Raw genomic sequence first — 12282 nt, forward strand, 5'->3', positions numbered from 1 at the left:
TTTTAAATTAATTATACATCTTATATCATTTGAGACTAAAAAAAATTAGAATCAATAACTGGAAAATTTTGAGTGATAGCAAACGATCCTTTGTAATTAGTCTTAGTTGTTGGTCTTTATCTGTTTCACTTGGCTAATTTGGCTACATCATTGTGTAGCAAGCATAAATTGGTTATAACTTATATAGTTATATGTACCCTTAGTTATTTATAAACACATTTACTAAAAAGGAGTTAGTTATTATTATTTATTACTACTACGCAAATTAAATGAATAATTCTAAAAAGTCAAATTTGTTCCAAAATATATTCATATTAAGGGTCTGTTCTCCCCAACTTATTTTCAGTTCATTTCAGTTCAACTCCAATTTGTTCAGTTTAGTTCAGCTCCAATCAGTTCAGTTCAGCTCAGCTCAATTCAGTTTAGTTAGCTCAGCTCCATTCTTTTATAACCATTTTGCTAAATATTATTATTATGTTGGTATAATTTACTTTACTAATTACTCTTATTATTATTATTATTATTTTTATATCATTATTATTATTATTGTTTCTATATATTATTTTGTTTATTATAGCTTTACTCATTATTATTACTATTATTATTAGGAGGAACATGGTTTAGGTCAAAGCACAAATAAACCCACTTTTTAGCCCATAAACCAATCAAATCGCGTCAAGACGGTTTATGATGTAATTTTCGCGGTCCAACCCAATCATTATTTTTATTACTAAATATTATTATCCTATTAAATCTAATTATTAAAATAGTAATATTAATTTACTTCTTAGATATTATTGTTATTATATATCATCATCAAGTATTAATATATTAATACAAATAATATAAAATAATTATTATTAATTATTATTATTATTATTAATTTATGATTATTAATATTATATATTTATAACTATCATTTAAAAATATCCAAAATACAATTATTATTATTCATTATTATTACTTATCATTATAATTATTATTTAATATTCATATTATTATTGCTTAAATATTATTTATATATTTACTACATTCAATTTAATTTAATTCAATTCAGTTCGGTTCAGCTCCAATCGGTTCGGTTCGGTTCAGCTCAGCTCCATTCAATTCAGTTCAGTTGTTTTATGCTGAAGAAACAGGCCCTAACTCGTTTTTTATTGGCAGAAATTCCATTCACCAAACATGTATCTATCTTGAAGCAAAATCAAGGACCCTTGGGTCTAATGGTATGACTTTCTATCTCCCACATAGGAGACCAAGGTTCAAATTTTGGTGGAAGCAAAATTTCAATATTGTTGGGGGAGTTTGGGGCTTGTTGGGCCTCGGCTCAGAGGAAATTCATCTTACCATGAATTATCGAAAGGGGGAAAAAATAATCTTGAGGCAAAACCTTCTCCTGTTTTTACCTCTCTTCAACTTCACACCCCATTTCTTATCTAAATCTTCCTTCATTTTATTCTTACACTTTTTACCGCTTTTTCTGCTCCAACCCCATACCTCCAAGCTAAGGAACTCTACATGCATGCATACGTACAAGATATAAAGTTATAAACAACACAAGTGTTGTATTAAAAAAGGTAATATCTCGAGTGAATTTGCTCTACTATTCCTTTCCTCGTCCATGCATGCATATGTTACACCATTATATTACATGATCATTATTCATTCATACAATAAAAATCTTAAAGCATTCATGTCATAACTTCTAGTACAAGTGTCTATGTAGCACGTATCGAAAGTTCTCTTCTGGGGCCAATATCTTGTCAGAAAGGAAATTTTCAGCATAAATTTCATCAATCAGAACATCGAAGAAACAAATTAAAGTTTCATGCAAATTAAATATCTCATAACCAGTCAAAAAGATTTATTCGTTTTTGCATGATGCATGATAAACCATATAGAATCATAGTAGCCATTGGTTACTTGTAATATCCATGGGTTCTATCTGTAGGCGCAAAATTATACACCAAGATAACCGTGTGTTGTCTTGTCTGATCCTTTGTATAGTTACTCAACCCAATTTTACACGTAAAATCAGCTAAAAATACACACAAGTTTTGAACGAATTGCTCCATAGTCTAGACAAGTGACACTTCTATGTTCTACCATATACATGGGCTAAGAATAAAATATATATTAAGATGTCAAAAACTAATACAATATAGGAATCCTACACAATTTTTTAAGGAAAATTTGCCAAAAGAATCTTATACAAGTTTAATTTTGCGAAAAAAAACTTCTAAAACAATCTTTGTAAAAAAAACCACAAAGTTGTTGGGTAAATCTGGTTATTCCATGACAATGGATGATCTAGGAATTCAGGTTAATAACAAAGTGCATCTTGTTTACCATGTTCGGATAGGTATAACGTTAGGTCTTTATGTATTGACAAAGAATAAAGGTGTTTATCCCTATCACAATCCTTGTTTTTGGGTTCAATTAGAACCTAAGTATGTTTTTATTCGATCTTTTTATTTAAGGATTGCAGGTTTTGGTTTCAATCTTCGGATCAAGTGGGGGCAGATGATGTGTTAAAGGAATTCACTTCACCCTATATATATGTTCTTGTGATGACTATAGGTGTCAGTATCACAACTCAAAAATGCATCTGTGGGAGGCACTTCAATTTATTTTGGGGTATGTTTTGACACCCACCAATGTCGAGTTTTTACTTCTTCAAAGAAAACTCATGTTACCCTGATACTCTCAATGCAATGTACGAAGTCATGAGAGAAAGTGATTTTTCCATCTCTAGAATCCCATGAAGACTTATTATTTCATTGATCCTTGGGTTTATTGTCTCGTGAACCTGTGGTTCTACAAGACCAACTTTTGGCAATCTATCATATTTGACGATCGTTTCAGTTTAATCTATCGGCAAGTATCCTTCACATATCAACAATTCGTTTGATGCAAGACACAAAGAACATCTCCAACATGCCCAAGGGAAGTTCCCGATGTAGTTTCCTTCGTATCCCATGCAGACAACATCGGACATGGTAAGGTAGTGTGGTGGTTTGTATTTTCGAGTTAGTTTTATTTTAAAAGGGTTGTAAGAGCTAGCTAGTCAAGCTCATGTTAGTGTTCGTTTCGTTTCGTCCTTAGTTTGGATGTTTTTTATAGGTTGTATAACTTTCGTTTTTAATTAATGTAAATTTTCGCAACGTAAAAAAAAAATCTTGAAACTCATACCCACCAACTCCTCAATTAATTGAGATTCTATACCTTCCCTTCTGAATAATTAGTACACCTTAACCAACAACTTTTTAACTTCTGGTGATATTGGGGGTACGTAAACCACTAATTTATTTAAGAGAGTTAACATAAATTCATTTAGACACAGTTTACATCTCTTGAACTACTAGTTATATTGAAACATTAGAAATGAATTAAAAATCATTAACCTTGACTTATTGACAAGGAGAAGTGAGAATCAAACATACTATATCAACCCCTTCTAGGAAAATGTAAATTATACATACTCCCATATATATCTACAAAAAAAGTAAGAGAGACAGTAGAAAAACAAAAGGAAAGACGCAAAAACTAAGCTAATTGGTCAAAAGTAATTGTTGTTGTTTTTTTTTTATAATGGGGGAATTGCATTTATTAAAAGGAAGTACAGCCTAATGTTAATACAACCCTACAAACACAAAAGAAACTAAACTGAGCAATACATGCTCCTACATAACTATTACACAAGTATACATAAATTAATCAAAGATGGAACTGCATGATCTGGAGGGCCAAATTGATAGGTAACTGTATTAGAGTTCTTCGGCTAGGGAAGGGAATGTTGATTTCACGAACGTACGACCAATTCCATTAACCTTATGTGAAATGGGATTTTAAAGCCAGGTTTCCTGGAAGAGTCACATTTCCTGTGACTTAATTCCTTTTTGGATGGGTATATGAGACTTCTCCATCAATGAGAAGCTCAATTGGGTGAACGCGCTATGCCAATTAGCAAATTGGGGAGACGTCTTCCGATATGGTTTTTTCAAGGCAATGTTGGATAAAACCATTACCGAGCGGAAATGAGATCTAGTTAGATATCGAAGAAACGTCCAATTTTCAAATCGGACAAAACAGACCCCTGCCATGAAATCTTTTGCCATGCGAACCCTAACCAAGCACTAGAATCAGATCCAACTTCAAAAGCAAAATGACCTCCAGCAATTAACACAAGCATCAAGCAACTTAGTGCAGCAGACACAAAACTCATACTAACGCCTGCAAACTAAACAATTTTTACGTATTTTCAACATGCAATAGGGAATGCGTGGAGCCGGATAACCAACAACAACAGTGTTTGGTAAACTCGATACTAAACCGGGAAGGGGGATGGGGACGTCTAGATGTATGTCCTCTTTGGACTCAACTAGGGGGGGTAGGGAAGGGGAAGCCCAAACATACAGTCCCTGACCTAGGGAGGGGAATGGGTAGGGGAAGCCCAAATGACTAACACTAACCTAGGGAGGGGAAAGGGTAGGGAGGTCCAAAACTGACGTCGGGGGAAGGGGAAGTGGGAAGGCCGACACACCGAACACAGGAGAGGTGGAACCCGACGCACCATCGAGGAAGGGGGTTTGCTGGAAATACAACAATAATGGCGAACTATCCACCGCCAAATACACCACCAGTACTTGGCGCGACACGAGATGTGTATTTTAACCGGCGTACACCGAAACCAAAGCAACCAAACCGAAAACTGCCGACGAAAGAAAATGGAAAGTAGAGAAAACGAAAAGAAAAAAACTAAGAGAACCACTTAACACGAAGAACATAAAACTAGAGGAAACTCGCCGGAGAACAAGCCAGTGGCTTGCGCGGCGCCGGAACTCCGGCGAGTTTCTAGGGTTTGTTTTAGGAGAGAAGGCAGAGAAAAAGTTTTAGGCCTTATTTGGTTGACAAAACAAATCATGGGAAGTGCAAATTTCTATGAAGTAGAAGTATATGAAGTTGTTTTGTTGGCAAAACCATGGAAATTTGCACTTCCTAGGAAGTTCTACTTCCTCCAAGATGGAGGAAGTTACTTACCTAGGTCCACCTAGGTAAGTAGAACTTCCCATTATCAACCAAACACAATTTTACACTTCCTAGGAATTTCAAATATATGAAAAAAATAACTTCCTATAAAGTATGACTTCCTATATACAACCAAACAAGGCCTTAGAGAGAGAAGTGGGGAAACTTTTTTTGTTACAAGTGATTGTTGTTGTAGATATAAGTGGCTTCCCTCTGTTTTTTTTTTTTTTATCATTCTCACTTAGAATCTTGACACTATTCATACCGAGAGATAATCTTCTCAAATTTTTGCAATATATAAGAAAATTATAGTCATGTGGGGTCTTGTTTGATTCGACTCAATTGTTACATTATTAATATTCAATCATTATAATTTTTACTAATATATAATGAAAGATATTTAAGTTTAAAGATGTGCATTAGGAGATGTGCACAGAAAGAGGGAGTATATATGTTATATCCCCTTATTTTTATGTTTAAAAAAATTCTAAATAAAAATAATAATAGGAACCGATGGAGTATAGAGGAAAAAAACAGCAAAAGATAAATTATGGTATATAACTAAGTTGCGTTGATGGAACTTTACAATCCATATTATGATTTTAATGAGTTAACCCTCATAAAATAGCCCGTGTTTCAACTTTCAAGCCCATATTTATCTAGCCCATAAACTGTAGACCTCCATTAAACAATAAGATGACTAGTGAAAAAACTCTCTTAATAGTTGCCACTTCTTATTTTGAGTGGAAGTTTGGGTTAACTATTAACTATTAGTGGAATATACCCAATTGTTAATCCAAGTGACCAAGCAGTCAAGCAACACCACCACGCACCAGAGCCACCTATACCGCCTCATCCACCGGCCTATCGCGCCGCGTCCACCACCACTACACTATACACAATCACCTATCACGTCCACCATAATGACCATATGGCATATGCCAACACCACAATCACCTATCACTAACCACCACTATACACACATGACCACAAAGTCACCACTATTCGCCCATTACCACAATTATCACATTTTCATGCACCATCATTGTGTCCCACCACACTTTTCTTAGTACAACTAATCTCGATAGTACTCGCTCCGTTCTATTGGACATTGCTACACCTACCTGTCGGGTTGACAACCCACTACTAATAGAGTATTTTAAAAGAAATTATGTTGAGTTGAATTTCATTATTATAATCCACAACAAGTCTTTATTATTGGTGGGTAGACAGTTTTTTCAGTTTCTATCGCTATACTCTTTTTCTTTTTTTTGGTCTCCAAGATATCGGTTTGACTATCAATATTGATGAAAATCATAAAAATTTGATAATTTTAATCTACACGTTGGAACAAAACTTACAATATCTCACATGATAATACTCCCTCCGACCGTACTTGTTTTTCTTTTCAGAGGTCAATTTTGAAATTTTTGACTAAATATTCTCATTTGTATATATACAAAAAAAAAACATATTTATGTGTAATCTTGTTAGATTCGCCTCAATATATAGTTTGATAATATCAATTTTTTATATTTTTTATTAATATGAAATTGAAGATACTGAAAGTCAAATGTTTATCTTGAAGACTATATATGTAAAAAAAGGAAACAAACACTATATGATGAGACGAAGTAAGTATTTTGTATCATAAATTGATATTATAATACATTTACAATTAATGAATTTGACTTTGATGATGTAAAGGGGTAATATAACAAAAAAAAAAACAGAAGTATTTCAAGGAAAACTGAAGGACAATTTGGCAAAAGTAAACTATGGTTATAATTTAAATAAAAAATTGGTAGCACTAATGAAATGTACAAGAACATTAATTGAACTCGAAATAATGATGGCTTAAATAGATGTATTGATTTCAGATAGGGTAGTGATGAGGGAGGAGATGAGTTGATCAAAGTGGAAGGAGATCAATAGAAAGTAACAAGGATCATATTGATTAAGGAGGTAATATCGATTAAGGGATTAATGAGGGAGGTGCAGGTGAGTAGTGGCGGATGCATGTTGATAATATGAGAAAAAAATCTATTTTTTAGTGTATAAATGTAAATAAAAGTGTTACTTAGTAGTAGATGACACCCCACCCAACACTATTTCAAATATTAATTTCAGATACTTACGATTAGTGACATCGTTGGATATAATTTCTTGTCAAATGACCAACTCAACCAAAAGCTTAATTAAATTAATGGTTGGAGTCCCAAGTGTTAGAACAGACAGTACGCAATGGCAGAAGAGAAAGATTTCAAGACTGTGCCATGGTAGGAGACCACTGACTTGAAAGCAATTACGGGCCGACAACGGTGGTAATCGATCTGGCCGGAACGCTCCCAAGGTTAACACAGTAACCTAGACTGCCACCGCTAGCAGAATAAGCTTTGGAGAAAAGCACGAAAAACCCAGGAAAAGAGAGAAGATAAGAGAGGAAGAAGAGAGTGTTTGTTTTGTGGATATCTTAAACTGACCAGAAGCACTGATTTTATAGGAGAAAATCAGGCCAAAACGGGATTTAATTGGGCGGATAATAAGGGATTGTCATCAATCCTGTAACGGTAAAAAACGTTACAAAACTCGAACAGTCACATACGCGCTCAGTCCCGGGTCCAAAACTTTAGTTAAGTTAAGTTTATTCCCCAAAGCCCAAGGCCCTGGCAAGCGGCGCGCGTGATAGCAAACCCAAACCAAATATGATATCCAACCACAAAAGCATCTCAAGTACCAACTCAAGTCCAAAACTTTAGTTAAGTTAAGTTTATTCCCAAAGCCCAAAGCCCTAGCGGGGGGCGCGTGATAGCAAGCCCAAACCAAACATGACATCCAACTACAAAAGCATCTCAAGTACCAACTCAATAATAGGAAGGAGGGAGGGAATATAAAAACAAGGAGGCATTCCCTCCCACAAGCAATGTGGGACAAACTAACAAAAGAAGCCAAGGCTTTTCAAGCCTTAAGTACAACACCAAGAATAGATTTATACTCTATCACGCCCCCTCACGCAAGAGCCCATTGGGCTTGAAGTGAGGATGCAACTAGCACAGACTTCCCTCAAGCCTGACGCTAAATATTCCACTTAAAAACAAGGAGTGGGTGAGATTTGAACCCGTGACCTTTATATCACGCTGGCTCCGATAAATTTATACTCTTATCATTTCTAAATCCGCCACTGCAAGTGAGATTAATTAAAATAAAGCGAGAAACTTAATTATCTAGGAGAATTGAAACATCATTTAAAGTGGCAAAATTTACCAAAAATGGAAATGATACAAAATGTTTCAAAACAGTTCAAGAAAGTGTAAGTGTGTAACAACTATTAGAGGTCTAATAGATGGACCAATTTAAGTTCTTGACTTTTTTCAAGATATTTTTTTTAGTTTTTGGTCACTTGGGAGATATTTTCATACTTTTTGTAAGATATTTTTGATGCTTCAGTTCTGGCTAGAAATCATCTGGTTGTGCGTAAGACCTTGTGGCTTTACAAGAATTAGTATAACTAAAAGAAAAAGGTACCAAATAGAGGAGAGTGTGAATATCTATCTTTGTAATTGTGGATTGTTATTTTCGATTGTCATATGGCATAGAAAGCATTGCGCAGCAACGTAACTTCTTGCCTCATCCTCTCGTTTGCCAATTGGGTTCCATAGGTAAGGTAAGGTAAGTCTAAGTCCTATTTATCCCTTTCTAAGATTCAATCTCTCCACTTTGACATTTTTTTTAACTGATTAAGATATTATTTGTTTTTTTAAAAAATATTTTCCGAGTAAAGAATCATAAAAGGACATTGATATAGACGAGATCTAGTATTTTAATTACCAGCTAAATTATTAAAAATATTATGATACTTTTAAAGTAGTTTAACTTTTTAATTTTTTTATATTGAAAATAATTTGTATGTATCAGAAAGAATATTAAGTTTTCTTACGTGTTTCGCACTGACCTTCCTCTTCTCCTCCTTCTATCTTGAAGAATTATGCGCTCGAGAGCATCAAATTTCTCCAATCCGATTAGTGCGGATTATGTATCTTGAGTGAAGGACAAATGTTACTCCACCCATTTGGTCTTTAGCACATGCGAAACTAGAAGTGCCGTTTTTAATACTTTCCGTCCATTTTTTCCCTTTTTCTTTCTCTCAAACTCTTCAAGTAAAGACAAAATTTTATTTTTATTAGAAAAATAAACTACACATCAAATTGTTTTCCATGCATTGATCCAGACATACATGATCTTAGGATTAGAGCACATGCTTTATGCCAAGTTCATTCAATTCCCATTGAAAATGATATGTCTAATAATAGTATGACACTATTAGCACTACATATTGTTGGTCCAAACTAATTACTACATACATGATATAATTCTTTGAGATATATTGATGCTTTCCTCTTTGGAATTGGAATCCTACATTCTAAGAAAGTTTCTTGACTACTAATTAAGAGTCCTAATCTCACATTTCGTCCAATCATAAAACTAAGAAATTAAAGTTGTTTATTCCACCAACACATGCTTAGATCAACTAGTAATAAAGGAGTTGTTCTAGTTTAGCCAGAGGTTTCGTATTCGAGCCCTAGAAACGCAGCAGTGCGTGTTGGGAGAGCTTTTCCCCAATTGGGACCTGACCCGGCTCGAATCCGGACTAGTCGGATCCGAAATGAATCGAAAAACCGGGTAGGATTCACAAAAAAAAGGTTGTCTATTCCTATCCTTGAAATCACACAACAGAAGAAGCTTCTCTAATACAAAGAGGCAAATTTACCACGTGTAATCATGCCAAACAAGTACCAAAATTATTATTTTTTTATAAAAAAAAAAAAAAAAAAAGAGATGATAATATTTGTATGGTATTTGGGTGTTTTTGGTACAATGAATTGAAGAATATTCATGCAAGAGTTATATTCAGGTCATCTCTATGAATAGCCATGTGAGATGTAATTCACTTTAACAAAAGATCAAATTTCACTTTACGTCACATCACTATTAGAAAGGCTGATATCATTTGGGGGGTTCTGATGCTTAGACTGATGAAGAACAACACCAACACAAGTGCATGTAGTAGAATAAATTAAACAGACCAGTACCATGAACAACCCTATCTAAAATAACAAAGGTATAAAGATGTGATGGCTTTACCTGGTGAAGATTGGTGCAATAATTGACATTGTGGATTGACGTGTCGCTTATACAAGTGGATGCACGATGCTTTCATAGAACCAATTTCTACAGGACCAACAAAAAAAAAGGATCTTCATCATTCATAATAAGTTCTTAGAAAAGAATTTGGTGTTTCCGACAAAATAATATAGGGAATATTGGTATCAACATCATAAACTATGGTTCGAGTAAATCAAACACTCTAAACATTTATTAGTGGTTTGGGTCCGATGTGTGTTACAAATGATGTTGTAGGTACTTTTTCGTGGTACTAGCTCTCGGAACTTTTGGGGAACGGTTCAGATTTCTTCGTGAAGAAAAGAATTTTAGAGAAAAAAAGCTTGAGATTGTCTACTAGTCAGCTGCGAGAAAAGGTACCTCCGGCGTCATTTATGACACATACTGCACCATGTGGTGTTTTAACTATTAGTCGATCAAAGTTTGTGGTTTTGGATGCACCTGAGCCAATAGTTTATGTTGTTGAGGTTAATTTTGCCAATAATAGAATGTATGACCGTCTAAATTCTCCATAGACCATTAAATAAATAATATATATGCTTATCAAGCTAAGGTGTTCATTTCTTTTTCTTTCATTTCTCCATAGTATTACTCGCTAGCTCTGTCCCATATTAGTTGTCGTATCGAGATAAAGAAAATAAATAAGGGAACATTATTTATTGTGTCTTTCGCATCTTTATACTCCTACTTTGGACCAATAGGAAATGAGTTTAGTGAATTATTTAATGCTTTTGTTCGTTTACTATTAGAAACTTGACCAATATTTTGTGACATTATCCAAAATATGAAGTTTGACAATTAAAAAGAAGATGGATTATTTGGTGTTTCAGAAACTATCAGAATAAGCATTATAAGTTTTGACATAAGATTAGACAAATTCAAATCTACATTATCCTAACAAACTCATATCTTCTCACTCTAACCAAACATTATCTTTAGCCTCTAGACATCTCGTACGAATTAACCTATTAATGCCTTCTTTTCTCCTTTATTTGTTTCCCTTTAAATCCCAAACTACATATAACAAACAATATTTAAAAAACTATCCGTTTGTCTTGTTATTTCACTAGGAACAATACAAAAGGATAGTGGATTGTATTTGTAGAAGTAAACGTAATTTTTTGCGGAATTATAACTTAAACAAAGAAATAGGCTAAAGGAACACAAGATGTTTTTACGAAGAAAAACCTATTGGGCCTAACAAGAAGAAACAACCTCGATCATTAGGGATTTTAAACACAACACTTGCAGTAATTAGGCCAAACAACTCTGTTACAACCTAATTCTACTCACGAGCCACACCTTGAGTTTCTAAACTCAAGTTCTTGAATAATTGCTCCCTTAACAGTTGTTTCTCTCAACTTCACTTAATTTTTTCTCACTTTAACTCGCTTCACTCAAAGCCTTATCTCTTACAAGACTTCACTCAAAATCTCGATACCCCAAAAAACCAAAATACAATCGTCAATAAACTTAGTGGAATTAGAGTAAGAAGGCAATGAACAAATGGCTTTTATGAGAGAATGAAGACTATGACACTTTACTTAGTTAATTAAACTCACTAATTGAATCGGTCAGACACAAATTGAAACTTAATTAGACATTAGTATTTATAGCAGTTATTATTTAGAACATGGGATTAAACACAAGTTAGTGATAAAAACATTATTCCATTATGTTCCTTAACTGAGGAACATGTTCCTGTTTAGTACCCGAGATCTAATACAAAGTGGGTTAAGATTAATATTGCTTCCTTTGTTTTAGAAACCAATAAAGCAATAACCTAAATATGATTTTAGTTAACAAGTATTATTAATTCAATAAAATCGAATTAAATCCTTTTATAAAAGATTTTTATTAAAAATATTTTCATTAAAACCATGATTTTAATTATCTAATAAAAATAAAATCTCTTTCTTAAAAAGATTTTCCTTAATATCATATTTTTTTACTAATGAAAAAACGGTTACCTATAATCTAGGCATAAAACATTCAAGCGTCATATTTTTAACCGTTGTACTGCTTTATATGTCTAGTTCCTTTTAAAAGTTAGTTCCTTAAATTTAATATGAC

The sequence above is a fragment of the Beta vulgaris genome, chromosome 4 (assembly GCF_026745355.1).
Source record: "Beta vulgaris subsp. vulgaris cultivar EL10 chromosome 4, EL10.2, whole genome shotgun sequence".
Lineage (NCBI taxonomy): Eukaryota > Viridiplantae > Streptophyta > Magnoliopsida > Caryophyllales > Amaranthaceae > Beta > Beta vulgaris.